The sequence below is a fragment of the Ascaphus truei genome, chromosome 17 (genome assembly GCF_040206685.1).
Source record: "Ascaphus truei isolate aAscTru1 chromosome 17, aAscTru1.hap1, whole genome shotgun sequence".
In the NCBI taxonomy this organism is placed as follows: domain Eukaryota; kingdom Metazoa; phylum Chordata; class Amphibia; order Anura; family Ascaphidae; genus Ascaphus; species Ascaphus truei.
In genome coordinates this window covers 41,349-58,833 of record NC_134499.1, presented here as the reverse complement: position 1 = coordinate 58,833, position 17,485 = coordinate 41,349, and the positions used below count along the sequence as shown (strand labels likewise).

Sequence of the window (17,485 nt, the reverse complement as noted above, 5' to 3'; positions counted from 1 at the left end):
AGATAGATAGATAGATAGATAGAGATTGTTTTTTGCACAGCTCAGCAGATAGTCTGCAATCTGTTGCTTTTAAATGCTGCTCTTTGTTACTTTGGAGCCTAGAAACTCTAGAACGTACTGTACACTCCCTTTGTGATATCATCACAGGGGGTTGTCTGGCTACAGAGACCCAGACATACCATGTAGAACTAGGGTGGGGAGGGGGTGAAATAAAAACCCCATATCATATCCTGCAAGCAAGGACCGTCCATTTTTTCAAATCCAGATTTGATTGTAAATGTGCTGTTTTTTTCATAAATATATATATACAGTACACAGTATTTGTTTCCCTATTTCCCAATCCACCTGTGAACTTATTCCTAAACGTCTGTGCAGGTACATCATTGTCATTTGTCCCTGTTTGAGATGTTGCTAGCTGGCTATTTATTGTACATGGTGCTCCTTTTTGCCAGCAGTTATTGACCATGCCCAAAGCCCAAGCAGTGGGAATAGCAGCAGCTTGTCTGAACAAACACCTGTTTCTGTTTTTTGTAACCATCCAAAAACAGGGGAGAGCGCGCACGCAGTCCCCCACTACCAGAAATTGTGCAGTCGAGTTTCCCGCATGTGGGGAAATCGCAGAGGTCAGCTAGCTCCAAGTGCAATGAGCTAGCCTCGCCCTGGGAGAGCCACCTGCTGGAGCATGGCTTAAAACTCCCCTGCCAGGTAAGTATGAGTTGCAATGGCGCGCTGGGGGCAACTAGCCCTGTCCCAGGACAACTGTCACCCTTGTGGAGAGAGCAGCTTGGTCATTGGTGCAGCAAGCAACACAGTACCTGAGGCCTAGTATCTGAGCCGCTGCAGCCAGCACCTGCAGCAAGGAGCAGCCTAGGCCATTCCATGCAAACATTTGTGCTGCAGCAGCAGCAGCAGCAGCAGCAGCAGCAGCAATGAATATTTGTCAAACAACATAGATCCAAGACACCCCGTCCTCCTCCTCCCCCCCCCCCCCCCCCCCCAGAAGCGAAGCAAAGCAAAGCAAAGCAAAGCAAAGCCAAAGCAAACCCTCCCCCCCATCCAACAAGCACCCAGAGCAGCCAAGCTTCGCCGTAAGGTACTTCTTCTTGGTTTTAAAAGAAAGAAGCAATCACTTTGAACACCGCTCAGCTCTGTCATTTCAGCTGCCGGAGAGACAGGGGGACACCATATTTCTGGGGTGGCTTTCTACATCTCCCCTACCTGCTGGCACTCTCTTTTTCTGACCTCCACTGACACCTGCTGCTGCTGCTGCTGCTGCTGCATAAAAAGGGAGAGGTGCCCTGTCCTGCTGGCAAACGTGACACTTTGGCCCTTACCAGCATGGCTGCTTACCTGGCATTTGCATAAATATAGAAGCAAGCTAACACTGTCTGCTGCTCCATGGATAGAGATAGATATATAGATAGATAGATAGATAGATAGATAGATAGATAGATAGATAGATAGATAGAGATTGTTTTTTGCACAGCTCAGCAGATAGTCTGCAATCTGTTGCTTTTAAATGCTGCTCTTTGTTACTTTGGAGCCTAGAAACTCTAGAACGTACTGTACACTCCCTTTGTGATATCATCACAGGGGGTTGTCTGGCTACAGAGACCCAGACATACCATGTAGAACTAGGGTGGGGAGGGGGTGAAATAAAAACCCCATATCATATCCTGCAAGCAAGGACCGTCCATTTTTTCAAATCCAGATTTGATTGTAAATGTGCTGTTTTTTTCATAAATATATATATACAGTACACAGTATTTGTTTCCCTATTTCCCAATCCACCTGTGAACTTATTCCTAAACGTCTGTGCAGGTACATCATTGTCATTTGTCCCTGTTTGAGATGTTGCTAGCTGGCTATTTATTGTACATGGTGCTCCTTTTTGCCAGCAGTTATTGACCATGCCCAAAGCCCAAGCAGTGGGAATAGCAGCAGCTTGTCTGAACAAACACCTGTTTCTGTTTTTTGTAACCATCCAAAAACAGGGGAGAGCGCGCACGCAGTCCCCCACTACCAGAAATTGTGCAGTCGAGTTTCCCGCATGTGGGGAAATCGCAGAGGTCAGCTAGCTCCAAGTGCAATGAGCTAGCCTCGCCCTGGGAGAGCCACCTGCTGGAGCATGGCTTAAAACTCCCCTGCCAGGTAAGTATGAGTTGCAATGGCGCGCTGGGGGCAACTAGCCCTGTCCCAGGACAACTGTCACCCTTGTGGAGAGAGCAGCTTGGTCATTGGTGCAGCAAGCAACACAGTACCTGAGGCCTAGTATCTGAGCCGCTGCAGCCAGCACCTGCAGCAAGGAGCAGCCTAGGCCATTCCATGCAAACATTTGTGCTGCAGCAGCAGCAGCAGCAGCAGCAGCAGCAGCAGCAGCAATGAATATTTGTCAAACAACATAGATCCAAGACACCCCGTCCTCCTCCCCCCCCCCCCCCCCAGAAGCGAAGCAAAGCAAAGCAAAGCAAAGCAAAGCAAAGCCAAAGCAAAGCAAAGCCAAAGCAAAGCCAAAGCAAACCCTCCCCCCCATCCAACAAGCACCCAGAGCAGCCAAGCTTCGCCGTAAGGTACTTCTTCTTGGTTTTAAAAGAAAGAAGCAATCACTTTGAACACCGCTCAGCTCTGTCATTTCAGCTGCCGGAGAGACAGGGGGACACCATATTTCTGGGGTGGCTTTCTACATCTCCCCTACCTGCTGGCACTCTCTTTTTCTGACCTCCACTGACACCTGCTGCTGCTGCTGCTGCTGCTGCATAAAAAGGGAGAGGTGCCCTGTCCTGCTGGCAAACGTGACACTTTGGCCCTTACCAGCATGGCTGCTTACCTGGCATTTGCATAAATATAGAAGCAAGCTAACACTGTCTGCTGCTCCATGGATAGAGATAGATATATAGATAGATAGATAGATAGATAGATAGATAGATAGAGATTGTTTTTTGCACAGCTCAGCAGATAGTCTGCAATCTGTTGCTTTTAAATGCTGCTCTTTGTTACTTTGGAGCCTAGAAACTCTAGAACGTACTGTACACTCCCTTTGTGATATCATCACAGGGGGTTGTCTGGCTACAGAGACCCAGACATACCATGTAGAACTAGGGTGGGGAGGGGGTGAAATAAAAACCCCATATCATATCCTGCAAGCAAGGACCGTCCATTTTTTCAAATCCAGATTTGATTGTAAATGTGCTGTTTTTTTCATAAATATATATATACAGTACACAGTATTTGTTTCCCTATTTCCCAATCCACCTGTGAACTTATTCCTAAACGTCTGTGCAGGTACATCATTGTCATTTGTCCCTGTTTGAGATGTTGCTAGCTGGCTATTTATTGTACATGGTGCTCCTTTTTGCCAGCAGTTATTGACCATGCCCAAAGCCCAAGCAGTGGGAATAGCAGCAGCTTGTCTGAACAAACACCTGTTTCTGTTTTTTGTAACCATCCAAAAACAGGGGAGAGCGCGCACGCAGTCCCCCACTACCAGAAATTGTGCAGTCGAGTTTCCCGCATGTGGGGAAATCGCAGAGGTCAGCTAGCTCCAAGTGCAATGAGCTAGCCTCGCCCTGGGAGAGCCACCTGCTGGAGCATGGCTTAAAACTCCCCTGCCAGGTAAGTATGAGTTGCAATGGCGCGCTGGGGGCAACTAGCCCTGTCCCAGGACAACTGTCACCCTTGTGGAGAGAGCAGCTTGGTCATTGGTGCAGCAAGCAACACAGTACCTGAGGCCTAGTATCTGAGCCGCTGCAGCCAGCACCTGCAGCAAGGAGCAGCCTAGGCCATTCCATGCAAACATTTGTGCTGCAGCAGCAGCAGCAGCAGCAGCAGCAGCAGCAGCAGCAGCAATGAATATTTGTCAAACAACATAGATCCAAGACACCCCGTCCTCCTCCCCCCCCCCCCCCCAGAAGCGAAGCAAAGCAAAGCAAAGCAAAGCAAAGCCAAAGCAAACCCTCCCCCCCATCCAACAAGCACCCAGAGCAGCCAAGCTTCGCCGTAAGGTACATCTTCTTGGTTTTAAAAGAAAGAAGCAATCACTTTGAACACCGCTCAGCTCTGTCATTTCAGCTGCCGGAGAGACAGGGGGACACCATATTTCTGGGGTGGCTTTCTACATCTCCCCTACCTGCTGGCACTCTCTTTTTCTGACCTCCACTGACACCTGCTGCTGCTGCTGCTGCTGCTGCATAAAAAGGGAGAGGTGCCCTGTCCTGCTGGCAAACGTGACACTTTGGCCCTTACCAGCATGGCTGCTTACCTGGCATTTGCATAAATATAGAAGCAAGCTAACACTGTCTGCTGCTCCATGGATAGAGATAGATATATAGATAGATAGATAGATAGATAGATAGATAGATAGATAGATAGATAGATAGATAGATAGATAGATAGATAGAGATTGTTTTTTACACAGCTCAGCAGATAGTCTGCAATCTGTTGCTTTTAAATGCTGCTCTTTGTTACTTTGGAGCCTAGAAACTCTAGAACGTACTGTACACTCCCTTTGTGATATCATCACAGGGGGTTGTCTGGCTACAGAGACCCAGACATACCATGTAGAACTAGGGTGGGGAGGGGGTGAAATAAAAACCCCATATCATATCCTGCAAGCAAGGACCGTCCATTTTTTCAAATCCAGATTCGATTGTAAATGTGCTGTTTTTTTCATAAATATATATATACAGTACACAGTATTTGTTTCCCTATTTCCCAATCCACCTGTGAACTTATTCCTAAACGTCTGTGCAGGTACATCATTGTCATTTGTCCCTGTTTGAGATGTTGCTAGCTGGCTATTTATTGTACATGGTGCTCCTTTTTGCCAGCAGTTATTGACCATGCCCAAAGCCCAAGCAGTGGGAATAGCAGCAGCTTGTCTGAACAAACACCTGTTTCTGTTTTTTGTAACCATCCAAAAACAGGGGAGAGCGCGCACGCAGTCCCCCACTACCAGAAATTGTGCAGTCGAGTTTCCCGCATGTGGGGAAATCGCAGAGGTCAGCTAGCTCCAAGTGCAATGAGCTAGCCTCGCCCTGGGAGAGCCACCTGCTGGAGCATGGCTTAAAACTCCCCTGCCAGGTAAGTATGAGTTGCAATGGCGCGCTGGGGGCAACTAGCCCTGTCCCAGGACAACTGTCACCCTTGTGGAGAGAGCAGCTTGGTCATTGGTGCAGCAAGCAACACAGTACCTGAGGCCTAGTATCTGAGCCGCTGCAGCCAGCACCTGCAGCAAGGAGCAGCCTAGGCCATTCCATGCAAACATTTGTGCTGCAGCAGCAGCAGCAGCAGCAATGAATATTTGTCAAACAACATAGATCCAAGACACCCCGTCCTCCCCCCCCCCCCCCAGAAGCGAAGCAAAGCAAAGCCAAACCAAACCAAACCCTCCCCCCCATCCAACAAGCACCCAGAGCAGCCAAGCTTCGCCGTAAGGTACATCTTCGTAAGGTACATCTTCTTGGTTTTAAAAGAAAGAAGCAATCACTTTGAACACCGCTCAGCTCTGTCATTTCAGCTGCCGGAGAGACAGGGGGACACCATATTTCTGGGGTGGCTTTCTACATCTCCCCTACCTGCTGGCACTCTCTTTTTCTGACCTCCACTGACACCTGCTGCTGCTGCTGCTGCATAAAAAGGGAGAGGTGCCCTGTCCTGCTGGCAAACGTGACACTTTGGCCCTTACCAGCATGGCTGCTTACCTGGCATTTGCATAAATATAGAAGCAAGCTAACACTGTCTGCTGCTCCATGGATAGAGATAGATAGATAGATAGATAGATAGATAGATAGATAGATAGATAGATAGATAGATAGAGATTGTTTTTTACACAGCTCAGCAGATAGTCTGCAATCTGTTGCTTTTAAATGCTGCTCTTTGTTACTTTGGAGCCTAGAAACTCTAGAACGTACTGTACACTCCCTTTGTGATATCATCACAGGGGGTTGTCTGGCTACAGAGACCCAGACATACCATGTAGAACTAGGGTGGGGAGGGGGTGAAATAAAAACCCCATATCATATCCTGCAAGCAAGGACCGTCCATTTTTTCAAATCCAGATTCGATTGTAAATGTGCTGTTTTTTTCATAAATATATATATACAGTACACAGTATTTGTTTCCCTATTTCCCAATCCACCTGTGAACTTATTCCTAAACGTCTGTGCAGGTACATCATTGTCATTTGTCCCTGTTTGAGATGTTGCTAGCTGGCTATTTATTGTACATGGTGCTCCTTTTTGCCAGCAGTTATTGACCATGCCCAAAGCCCAAGCAGTGGGAATAGCAGCAGCTTGTCTGAACAAACACCTGTTTCTGTTTTTTGTAACCATCCAAAAACAGGGGAGAGCGCGCACGCAGTCCCCCACTACCAGAAATTGTGCAGTCGAGTTTCCCGCATGTGGGGAAATCGCAGAGGTCAGCTAGCTCCAAGTGCAATGAGCTAGCCTCGCCCTGGGAGAGCCACCTGCTGGAGCATGGCTTAAAACTCCCCTGCCAGGTAAGTATGAGTTGCAATGGCGCGCTGGGGGCAACTAGCCCTGTCCCAGGACAACTGTCACCCTTGTGGAGAGAGCAGCTTGGTCATTGGTGCAGCAAGCAACACAGTACCTGAGGCCTAGTATCTGAGCCGCTGCAGCCAGCACCTGCAGCAAGGAGCAGCCTAGGCCATTCCATGCAAACATTTGTGCTGCAGCAGCAGCAGCAGCAGCAGCAGCAGCAGCAGCAATGAATATTTGTCAAACAACATAGATCCAAGACACCCCGTCCTCCTCCCCCCCCCCCCCCAGAAGCGAAGCAAAGCAAAGCAAAGCAAAGCAAAGCCAAAGCAAACCCTCCCCCCCATCCAACAAGCACCCAGAGCAGCCAAGCTTCGCCGTAAGGTACTTCTTCTTGGTTTTAAAAGAAAGAAGCAATCACTTTGAACACCGCTCAGCTCTGTCATTTCAGCTGCCGGAGAGACAGGGGGACACCATATTTCTGGGGTGGCTTTCTACATCTCCCCTACCTGCTGGCACTCTCTTTTTCTGACCTCCACTGACACCTGCTGCTGCTGCTGCTGCTGCTGCATAAAAAGGGAGAGGTGCCCTGTCCTGCTGGCAAACGTGACACTTTGGCCCTTACCAGCATGGCTGCTTACCTGGCATTTGCATAAATATAGAAGCAAGCTAACACTGTCTGCTGCTCCATGGATAGAGATAGATATATAGATAGATAGATAGATAGATAGATAGATAGATAGATAGATAGATAGATAGATAGATAGAGATTGTTTTTTGCACAGCTCAGCAGATAGTCTGCAATCTGTTGCTTTTAAATGCTGCTCTTTGTTACTTTGGAGCCTAGAAACTCTAGAACGTACTGTACACTCCCTTTGTGATATCATCACAGGGGGTTGTCTGGCTACAGAGACCCAGACATACCATGTAGAACTAGGGTGGGGAGGGGGTGAAATAAAAACCCCATATCATATCCTGCAAGCAAGGACCGTCCATTTTTTCAAATCCAGATTTGATTGTAAATGTGCTGTTTTTTTCATAAATATATATATACAGTACACAGTATTTGTTTCCCTATTTCCCAATCCACCTGTGAACTTATTCCTAAACGTCTGTGCAGGTACATCATTGTCATTTGTCCCTGTTTGAGATGTTGCTAGCTGGCTATTTATTGTACATGGTGCTCCTTTTTGCCAGCAGTTATTGACCATGCCCAAAGCCCAAGCAGTGGGAATAGCAGCAGCTTGTCTGAACAAACACCTGTTTCTGTTTTTTGTAACCATCCAAAAACAGGGGAGAGCGCGCACGCAGTCCCCCACTACCAGAAATTGTGCAGTCGAGTTTCCCGCATGTGGGGAAATCGCAGAGGTCAGCTAGCTCCAAGTGCAATGAGCTAGCCTCGCCCTGGGAGAGCCACCTGCTGGAGCATGGCTTAAAACTCCCCTGCCAGGTAAGTATGAGTTGCAATGGCGCGCTGGGGGCAACTAGCCCTGTCCCAGGACAACTGTCACCCTTGTGGAGAGAGCAGCTTGGTCATTGGTGCAGCAAGCAACACAGTACCTGAGGCCTAGTATCTGAGCCGCTGCAGCCAGCACCTGCAGCAAGGAGCAGCCTAGGCCATTCCATGCAAACATTTGTGCTGCAGCAGCAGCAGCAGCAGCAGCAGCAGCAGCAGCAATGAATATTTGTCAAACAACATAGATCCAAGACACCCCGTCCTCCTCCCCCCCCCCCCCCAGAAGCGAAGCAAAGCAAAGCAAAGCAAAGCAAAGCCAAAGCAAACCCTCCCCCCCATCCAACAAGCACCCAGAGCAGCCAAGCTTCGCCGTAAGGTACTTCTTCTTGGTTTTAAAAGAAAGAAGCAATCACTTTGAACACCGCTCAGCTCTGTCATTTCAGCTGCCGGAGAGACAGGGGGACACCATATTTCTGGGGTGGCTTTCTACATCTCCCCTACCTGCTGGCACTCTCTTTTTCTGACCTCCACTGACACCTGCTGCTGCTGCTGCTGCTGCTGCATAAAAAGGGAGAGGTGCCCTGTCCTGCTGGCAAACGTGACACTTTGGCCCTTACCAGCATGGCTGCTTACCTGGCATTTGCATAAATATAGAAGCAAGCTAACACTGTCTGCTGCTCCATGGATAGAGATAGATATATAGATAGATAGATAGATAGATAGATAGATAGATAGATAGATAGATAGATAGATAGATAGATAGATAGAGATTGTTTTTTGCACAGCTCAGCAGATAGTCTGCAATCTGTTGCTTTTAAATGCTGCTCTTTGTTACTTTGGAGCCTAGAAACTCTAGAACGTACTGTACACTCCCTTTGTGATATCATCACAGGGGGTTGTCTGGCTACAGAGACCCAGACATACCATGTAGAACTAGGGTGGGGAGGGGGTGAAATAAAAACCCCATATCATATCCTGCAAGCAAGGACCGTCCATTTTTTCAAATCCAGATTTGATTGTAAATGTGCTGTTTTTTTCATAAATATATATATACAGTACACAGTATTTGTTTCCCTATTTCCCAATCCACCTGTGAACTTATTCCTAAACGTCTGTGCAGGTACATCATTGTCATTTGTCCCTGTTTGAGATGTTGCTAGCTGGCTATTTATTGTACATGGTGCTCCTTTTTGCCAGCAGTTATTGACCATGCCCAAAGCCCAAGCAGTGGGAATAGCAGCAGCTTGTCTGAACAAACACCTGTTTCTGTTTTTTGTAACCATCCAAAAACAGGGGAGAGCGCGCACGCAGTCCCCCACTACCAGAAATTGTGCAGTCGAGTTTCCCGCATGTGGGGAAATCGCAGAGGTCAGCTAGCTCCAAGTGCAATGAGCTAGCCTCGCCCTGGGAGAGCCACCTACTGGAGCATGGCTTAAAACTCCCCTGCCAGGTAAGTATGAGTTGCAATGGCGCGCTGGGGGCAACTAGCCCTGTCCCAGGACAACTGTCACCCTTGTGGAGAGAGCAGCTTGGTCATTGGTGCAGCAAGCAACACAGTACCTGAGGCCTAGTATCTGAGCCGCTGCAGCCAGCACCTGCAGCAAGGAGCAGCCTAGGCCATTCCATGCAAACATTTGTGCTGCAGCAGCAGCAGCAGCAGCAGCAGCAATGAATATTTGTCAAACAACATAGATCCAAGACACCCCGTCCTCCTCCCCCCCCCCCCCCCAGAAGCGAAGCAAAGCAAAGCAAAGCAAAGCAAAGCCAAAGCAAACCCTCCCCCCCATCCAACAAGCACCCAGAGCAGCCAAGCTTCGCCGTAAGGTACATCTTCTTGGTTTTAAAAGAAAGAAGCAATCACTTTGAACACCGCTCAGCTCTGTCATTTCAGCTGCCGGAGAGACAGGGGGACACCATATTTCTGGGGTGGCTTTCTACATCTCCCCTACCTGCTGGCACTCTCTTTTTCTGACCTCCACTGACACCTGCTGCTGCTGCTGCTGCTGCTGCATAAAAAGGGAGAGGTGCCCTGTCCTGCTGGCAAACGTGACACTTTGGCCCTTACCAGCATGGCTGCTTACCTGGCATTTGCATAAATATAGAAGCAAGCTAACACTGTCTGCTGCTCCATGGATAGAGATAGATAGATAGATAGATAGATAGATAGATAGATAGATAGAGATTGTTTTTTACACAGCTCAGCAGATAGTCTGCAATCTGTTGCTTTTAAATGCTGCTCTTTGTTACTTTGGAGCCTAGAAACTCTAGAACGTACTGTACACTCCCTTTGTGATATCATCACAGGGGGTTGTCTGGCTACAGAGACCCAGACATACCATGTAGAACTAGGGTGGGGAGGGGGTGAAATAAAAACCCCATATCATATCCTGCAAGCAAGGACCGTCCATTTTTTCAAATCCAGATTTGATTGTAAATGTGCTGTTTTTTTCATAAATATATATATACAGTACACAGTATTTGTTTCCCTATTTCCCAATCCACCTGTGAACTTATTCCTAAACGTCTGTGCAGGTACATCATTGTCATTTGTCCCTGTTTGAGATGTTGCTAGCTGGCTATTTATTGTACATGGTGCTCCTTTTTGCCAGCAGTTATTGACCATGCCCAAAGCCCAAGCAGTGGGAATAGCAGCAGCTTGTCTGAACAAACACCTGTTTCTGTTTTTTGTAACCATCCAAAAACAGGGGAGAGCGCGCACGCAGTCCCCCACTACCAGAAATTGTGCAGTCGAGTTTCCCGCATGTGGGGAAATCGCAGAGGTCAGCTAGCTCCAAGTGCAATGAGCTAGCCTCGCCCTGGGAGAGCCACCTGCTGGAGCATGGCTTAAAACTCCCCTGCCAGGTAAGTATGAGTTGCAATGGCGCGCTGGGGGCAACTAGCCCTGTCCCAGGACAACTGTCACCCTTGTGGAGAGAGCAGCTTGGTCATTGGTGCAGCAAGCAACACAGTACCTGAGGCCTAGTATCTGAGCCGCTGCAGCCAGCACCTGCAGCAAGGAGCAGCCTAGGCCATTCCATGCAAACATTTGTGCTGCAGCAGCAGCAGCAGCAGCAGCAGCAGCAGCAGCAATGAATATTTGTCAAACAACATAGATCCAAGACACCCCGTCCTCCTCCCCCCCCCCCCCCCAGAAGCGAAGCAAAGCAAAGCAAAGCAAAGCAAAGCCAAAGCAAAGCCAAAGCAAACCCTCCCCCCCATCCAACAAGCACCCAGAGCAGCCAAGCTTCGCCGTAAGGTACTTCTTCTTGGTTTTAAAAGAAAGAAGCAATCACTTTGAACACCGCTCAGCTCTGTCATTTCAGCTGCCGGAGAGACAGGGGGACACCATATTTCTGGGGTGGCTTTCTACATCTCCCCTACCTGCTGGCACTCTCTTTTTCTGACCTCCACTGACACCTGCTGCTGCTGCTGCTGCTGCTGCATAAAAAGGGAGAGGTGCCCTGTCCTGCTGGCAAACGTGACACTTTGGCCCTTACCAGCATGGCTGCTTACCTGGCATTTGCATAAATATAGAAGCAAGCTAACACTGTCTGCTGCTCCATGGATAGAGATAGATATATAGATAGATAGATAGATAGATAGATAGATAGATAGAGATTGTTTTTTGCACAGCTCAGCAGATAGTCTGCAATCTGTTGCTTTTAAATGCTGCTCTTTGTTACTTTGGAGCCTAGAAACTCTAGAACGTACTGTACACTCCCTTTGTGATATCATCACAGGGGGTTGTCTGGCTACAGAGACCCAGACATACCATGTAGAACTAGGGTGGGGAGGGGGTGAAATAAAAACCCCATATCATATCCTGCAAGCAAGGACCGTCCATTTTTTCAAATCCAGATTTGATTGTAAATGTGCTGTTTTTTTCATAAATATATATATACAGTACACAGTATTTGTTTCCCTATTTCCCAATCCACCTGTGAACTTATTCCTAAACGTCTGTGCAGGTACATCATTGTCATTTGTCCCTGTTTGAGATGTTGCTAGCTGGCTATTTATTGTACATGGTGCTCCTTTTTGCCAGCAGTTATTGACCATGCCCAAAGCCCAAGCAGTGGGAATAGCAGCAGCTTGTCTGAACAAACACCTGTTTCTGTTTTTTGTAACCATCCAAAAACAGGGGAGAGCGCGCACGCAGTCCCCCACTACCAGAAATTGTGCAGTCGAGTTTCCCGCATGTGGGGAAATCGCAGAGGTCAGCTAGCTCCAAGTGCAATGAGCTAGCCTCGCCCTGGGAGAGCCACCTGCTGGAGCATGGCTTAAAACTCCCCTGCCAGGTAAGTATGAGTTGCAATGGCGCGCTGGGGGCAACTAGCCCTGTCCCAGGACAACTGTCACCCTTGTGGAGAGAGCAGCTTGGTCATTGGTGCAGCAAGCAACACAGTACCTGAGGCCTAGTATCTGAGCCGCTGCAGCCAGCACCTGCAGCAAGGAGCAGCCTAGGCCATTCCATGCAAACATTTGTGCTGCAGCAGCAGCAGCAGCAGCAGCAGCAGCAGCAGCAATGAATATTTGTCAAACAACATAGATCCAAGACACCCCGTCCTCCTCCCCCCCCCCCCCCCCCCCAGAAGCGAAGCAAAGCAAAGCAAAGCAAAGCAAAGCAAAGCCAAAGCAAAGCCAAAGCAAACCCTCCCCCCCATCCAACAAGCACCCAGAGCAGCCAAGCTTCGCCGTAAGGTACTTCTTCTTGGTTTTAAAAGAAAGAAGCAATCACTTTGAACACCGCTCAGCTCTGTCATTTCAGCTGCCGGAGAGACAGGGGGACACCATATTTCTGGGGTGGCTTTCTACATCTCCCCTACCTGCTGGCACTCTCTTTTTCTGACCTCCACTGACACCTGCTGCTGCTGCTGCTGCTGCTGCATAAAAAGGGAGAGGTGCCCTGTCCTGCTGGCAAACGTGACACTTTGGCCCTTACCAGCATGGCTGCTTACCTGGCATTTGCATAAATATAGAAGCAAGCTAACACTGTCTGCTGCTCCATGGATAGAGATAGATATATAGATAGATAGATAGATAGATAGATAGATAGATAGATAGAGATTGTTTTTTGCACAGCTCAGCAGATAGTCTGCAATCTGTTGCTTTTAAATGCTGCTCTTTGTTACTTTGGAGCCTAGAAACTCTAGAACGTACTGTACACTCCCTTTGTGATATCATCACAGGGGGTTGTCTGGCTACAGAGACCCAGACATACCATGTAGAACTAGGGTGGGGAGGGGGTGAAATAAAAACCCCATATCATATCCTGCAAGCAAGGACCGTCCATTTTTTCAAATCCAGATTTGATTGTAAATGTGCTGTTTTTTTCATAAATATATATATACAGTACACAGTATTTGTTTCCCTATTTCCCAATCCACCTGTGAACTTATTCCTAAACGTCTGTGCAGGTACATCATTGTCATTTGTCCCTGTTTGAGATGTTGCTAGCTGGCTATTTATTGTACATGGTGCTCCTTTTTGCCAGCAGTTATTGACCATGCCCAAAGCCCAAGCAGTGGGAATAGCAGCAGCTTGTCTGAACAAACACCTGTTTCTGTTTTTTGTAACCATCCAAAAACAGGGGAGAGCGCGCACGCAGTCCCCCACTACCAGAAATTGTGCAGTCGAGTTTCCCGCATGTGGGGAAATCGCAGAGGTCAGCTAGCTCCAAGTGCAATGAGCTAGCCTCGCCCTGGGAGAGCCACCTGCTGGAGCATGGCTTAAAACTCCCCTGCCAGGTAAGTATGAGTTGCAATGGCGCGCTGGGGGCAACTAGCCCTGTCCCAGGACAACTGTCACCCTTGTGGAGAGAGCAGCTTGGTCATTGGTGCAGCAAGCAACACAGTACCTGAGGCCTAGTATCTGAGCCGCTGCAGCCAGCACCTGCAGCAAGGAGCAGCCTAGGCCATTCCATGCAAACATTTGTGCTGCAGCAGCAGCAGCAGCAGCAGCAGCAGCAGCAGCAATGAATATTTGTCAAACAACATAGATCCAAGACACCCCGTCCTCCTCCCCCCCCCCCCCCCAGAAGCGAAGCAAAGCAAAGCAAAGCAAAGCAAAGCAAAGCCAAAGCAAAGCCAAAGCAAACCCTCCCCCCCATCCAACAAGCACCCAGAGCAGCCAAGCTTCGCCGTAAGGTACTTCTTCTTGGTTTTAAAAGAAAGAAGCAATCACTTTGAACACCGCTCAGCTCTGTCATTTCAGCTGCCGGAGAGACAGGGGGACACCATATTTCTGGGGTGGCTTTCTACATCTCCCCTACCTGCTGGCACTCTCTTTTTCTGACCTCCACTGACACCTGCTGCTGCTGCTGCTGCTGCTGCATAAAAAGGGAGAGGTGCCCTGTCCTGCTGGCAAACGTGACACTTTGGCCCTTACCAGCATGGCTGCTTACCTGGCATTTGCATAAATATAGAAGCAAGCTAACACTGTCTGCTGCTCCATGGATAGAGATAGATATATAGATAGATAGATAGATAGATAGATAGATAGATAGAGATTGTTTTTTGCACAGCTCAGCAGATAGTCTGCAATCTGTTGCTTTTAAATGCTGCTCTTTGTTACTTTGGAGCCTAGAAACTCTAGAACGTACTGTACACTCCCTTTGTGATATCATCACAGGGGGTTGTCTGGCTACAGAGACCCAGACATACCATGTAGAACTAGGGTGGGGAGGGGGTGAAATAAAAACCCCATATCATATCCTGCAAGCAAGGACCGTCCATTTTTTCAAATCCAGATTTGATTGTAAATGTGCTGTTTTTTTCATAAATATATATATACAGTACACAGTATTTGTTTCCCTATTTCCCAATCCACCTGTGAACTTATTCCTAAACGTCTGTGCAGGTACATCATTGTCATTTGTCCCTGTTTGAGATGTTGCTAGCTGGCTATTTATTGTACATGGTGCTCCTTTTTGCCAGCAGTTATTGACCATGCCCAAAGCCCAAGCAGTGGGAATAGCAGCAGCTTGTCTGAACAAACACCTGTTTCTGTTTTTTGTAACCATCCAAAAACAGGGGAGAGCGCGCACGCAGTCCCCCACTACCAGAAATTGTGCAGTCGAGTTTCCCGCATGTGGGGAAATCGCAGAGGTCAGCTAGCTCCAAGTGCAATGAGCTAGCCTCGCCCTGGGAGAGCCACCTGCTGGAGCATGGCTTAAAACTCCCCTGCCAGGTAAGTATGAGTTGCAATGGCGCGCTGGGGGCAACTAGCCCTGTCCCAGGACAACTGTCACCCTTGTGGAGAGAGCAGCTTGGTCATTGGTGCAGCAAGCAACACAGTACCTGAGGCCTAGTATCTGAGCCGCTGCAGCCAGCACCTGCAGCAAGGAGCAGCCTAGGCCATTCCATGCAAACATTTGTGCTGCAGCAGCAGCAGCAGCAGCAGCAGCAGCAGCAGCAGCAATGAATATTTGTCAAACAACATAGATCCAAGACACCCCGTCCTCCTCCCCCCCCCCCCCCCCCCCCAGAAGCGAAGCAAAGCAAAGCAAAGCAAAGCAAAGCAAAGCCAAAGCAAAGCCAAAGCAAACCCTCCCCCCCATCCAACAAGCACCCAGAGCAGCCAAGCTTCGCCGTAAGGTACTTCTTCTTGGTTTTAAAAGAAAGAAGCAATCACTTTGAACACCGCTCAGCTCTGTCATTTCAGCTGCCGGAGAGACAGGGGGACACCATATTTCTGGGGTGGCTTTCTACATCTCCCCTACCTGCTGGCACTCTCTTTTTCTGACCTCCACTGACACCTGCTGCTGCTGCTGCTGCTGCTGCATAAAAAGGGAGAGGTGCCCTGTCCTGCTGGCAAACGTGACACTTTGGCCCTTACCAGCATGGCTGCTTACCTGGCATTTGCATAAATATAGAAGCAAGCTAACACTGTCTGCTGCTCCATGGATAGAGATAGATATATAGATAGATAGATAGATAGATAGATAGATAGATAGATAGAGATTGTTTTTTGCACAGCTCAGCAGATAGTCTGCAATCTGTTGCTTTTAAATGCTGCTCTTTGTTACTTTGGAGCCTAGAAACTCTAGAACGTACTGTACACTCCCTTTGTGATATCATCACAGGGGGTTGTCTGGCTACAGAGACCCAGACATACCATGTAGAACTAGGGTGGGGAGGGGGTGAAATAAAAACCCCATATCATATCCTGCAAGCAAGGACCGTCCATTTTTTCAAATCCAGATTTGATTGTAAATGTGCTGTTTTTTTCATAAATATATATATACAGTACACAGTATTTGTTTCCCTATTTCCCAATCCACCTGTGAACTTATTCCTAAACGTCTGTGCAGGTACATCATTGTCATTTGTCCCTGTTTGAGATGTTGCTAGCTGGCTATTTATTGTACATGGTGCTCCTTTTTGCCAGCAGTTATTGACCATGCCCAAAGCCCAAGCAGTGGGAATAGCAGCAGCTTGTCTGAACAAACACCTGTTTCTGTTTTTTGTAACCATCCAAAAACAGGGGAGAGCGCGCACGCAGTCCCCCACTACCAGAAATTGTGCAGTCGAGTTTCCCGCATGTGGGGAAATCGCAGAGGTCAGCTAGCTCCAAGTGCAATGAGCTAGCCTCGCCCTGGGAGAGCCACCTGCTGGAGCATGGCTTAAAACTCCCCTGCCAGGTAAGTATGAGTTGCAATGGCGCGCTGGGGGCAACTAGCCCTGTCCCAGGACAACTGTCACCCTTGTGGAGAGAGCAGCTTGGTCATTGGTGCAGCAAGCAACACAGTACCTGAGGCCTAGTATCTGAGCCGCTGCAGCCAGCACCTGCAGCAAGGAGCAGCCTAGGCCATTCCATGCAAACATTTGTGCTGCAGCAGCAGCAGCAGCAGCAGCAGCAGCAGCAGCAATGAATATTTGTCAAACAACATAGATCCAAGACACCCCGTCCTCCTCCCCCCCCCCCCCCCAGAAGCGAAGCAAAGCAAAGCAAAGCAAAGCAAAGCAAAGCCAAAGCAAAGCCAAAGCAAACCCTCCCCCCCATCCAACAAGCACCCAGAGCAGCCAAGCTTCGCCGTAAGGTACTTCTTCTTGGTTTTAAAAGAAAGAAGCAATCACTTTGAACACCGCTCAGCTCTGTCATTTCAGCTGCCGGAGAGACAGGGGGACACCATATTTCTGGGGTGGCTTTCTACATCTCCCCTACCTGCTGGCACTCTCTTTTTCTGACCTCCACTGACACCTGCTGCTGCTGCTGCTGCTGCTGCATAAAAAGGGAGAGGTGCCCTGTCCTGCTGGCAAACGTGACACTTTGGCCCTTACCAGCATGGCTGCTTACCTGGCATTTGCATAAATATAGAAGCAAGCTAACACTGTCTGCTGCTCCATGGATAGAGATAGATATATAGATAGATAGATAGATAGATAGATAGATAGATAGAGATTGTTTTTTGCACAGCTCAGCAGATAGTCTGCAATCTGTTGCTTTTAAATGCTGCTCTTTGTTACTTTGGAGCCTAGAAACTCTAGAACGTACTGTACACTCCCTTTGTGATATCATCACAGGGGGTTGTCTG

The 17,485-nt window shown here is 48.4% G+C and overlaps 12 non-coding genes across 12 annotated transcripts; all 12 read right to left on the bottom strand.

Moving 5' to 3' along the window:
- Nucleotides 1-545: 545 nt before the first annotated feature.
- LOC142468682 (U1 spliceosomal RNA) lies at nucleotides 546-713 on the bottom strand. Its single transcript, XR_012788839.1, has one exon. It is a non-coding gene; the product is annotated as a U1 spliceosomal RNA (small nuclear RNA).
- A 1,278-nt stretch (nucleotides 714-1,991) lies between these two features.
- LOC142468681 (U1 spliceosomal RNA) lies at nucleotides 1,992-2,159 on the bottom strand. The gene has a single exon (XR_012788838.1). It is a non-coding gene; the product is annotated as a U1 spliceosomal RNA (small nuclear RNA).
- A 1,293-nt stretch (nucleotides 2,160-3,452) lies between these two features.
- On the bottom strand, nucleotides 3,453-3,620 carry LOC142468680 (U1 spliceosomal RNA). The gene has a single exon (XR_012788837.1). It is a non-coding gene; the product is annotated as a U1 spliceosomal RNA (small nuclear RNA).
- Nucleotides 3,621-4,919: 1,299 nt separating this feature from the next.
- Nucleotides 4,920-5,087, bottom strand: LOC142468679 (U1 spliceosomal RNA). The gene has a single exon (XR_012788836.1). It is a non-coding gene; the product is annotated as a U1 spliceosomal RNA (small nuclear RNA).
- A 1,249-nt stretch (nucleotides 5,088-6,336) lies between these two features.
- On the bottom strand, nucleotides 6,337-6,504 carry LOC142468677 (U1 spliceosomal RNA). Its single transcript, XR_012788834.1, has one exon. It is a non-coding gene; the product is annotated as a U1 spliceosomal RNA (small nuclear RNA).
- A 1,280-nt stretch (nucleotides 6,505-7,784) lies between these two features.
- LOC142468676 (U1 spliceosomal RNA) lies at nucleotides 7,785-7,952 on the bottom strand. The gene has a single exon (XR_012788833.1). It is a non-coding gene; the product is annotated as a U1 spliceosomal RNA (small nuclear RNA).
- Nucleotides 7,953-9,240: 1,288 nt separating this feature from the next.
- Nucleotides 9,241-9,408, bottom strand: LOC142468631 (U1 spliceosomal RNA). Its single transcript, XR_012788790.1, has one exon. It is a non-coding gene; the product is annotated as a U1 spliceosomal RNA (small nuclear RNA).
- A 1,244-nt stretch (nucleotides 9,409-10,652) lies between these two features.
- Nucleotides 10,653-10,820, bottom strand: LOC142468675 (U1 spliceosomal RNA). The gene has a single exon (XR_012788832.1). It is a non-coding gene; the product is annotated as a U1 spliceosomal RNA (small nuclear RNA).
- A 1,268-nt stretch (nucleotides 10,821-12,088) lies between these two features.
- Nucleotides 12,089-12,256, bottom strand: LOC142468674 (U1 spliceosomal RNA). The gene has a single exon (XR_012788831.1). It is a non-coding gene; the product is annotated as a U1 spliceosomal RNA (small nuclear RNA).
- Nucleotides 12,257-13,537: 1,281 nt separating this feature from the next.
- On the bottom strand, nucleotides 13,538-13,705 carry LOC142468673 (U1 spliceosomal RNA). The gene has a single exon (XR_012788830.1). It is a non-coding gene; the product is annotated as a U1 spliceosomal RNA (small nuclear RNA).
- A 1,273-nt stretch (nucleotides 13,706-14,978) lies between these two features.
- Nucleotides 14,979-15,146, bottom strand: LOC142468672 (U1 spliceosomal RNA). Its single transcript, XR_012788829.1, has one exon. It is a non-coding gene; the product is annotated as a U1 spliceosomal RNA (small nuclear RNA).
- Nucleotides 15,147-16,431: 1,285 nt separating this feature from the next.
- LOC142468671 (U1 spliceosomal RNA) lies at nucleotides 16,432-16,599 on the bottom strand. The gene has a single exon (XR_012788828.1). It is a non-coding gene; the product is annotated as a U1 spliceosomal RNA (small nuclear RNA).
- Between the last annotated feature and the right edge of the window lie 886 nt (nucleotides 16,600-17,485).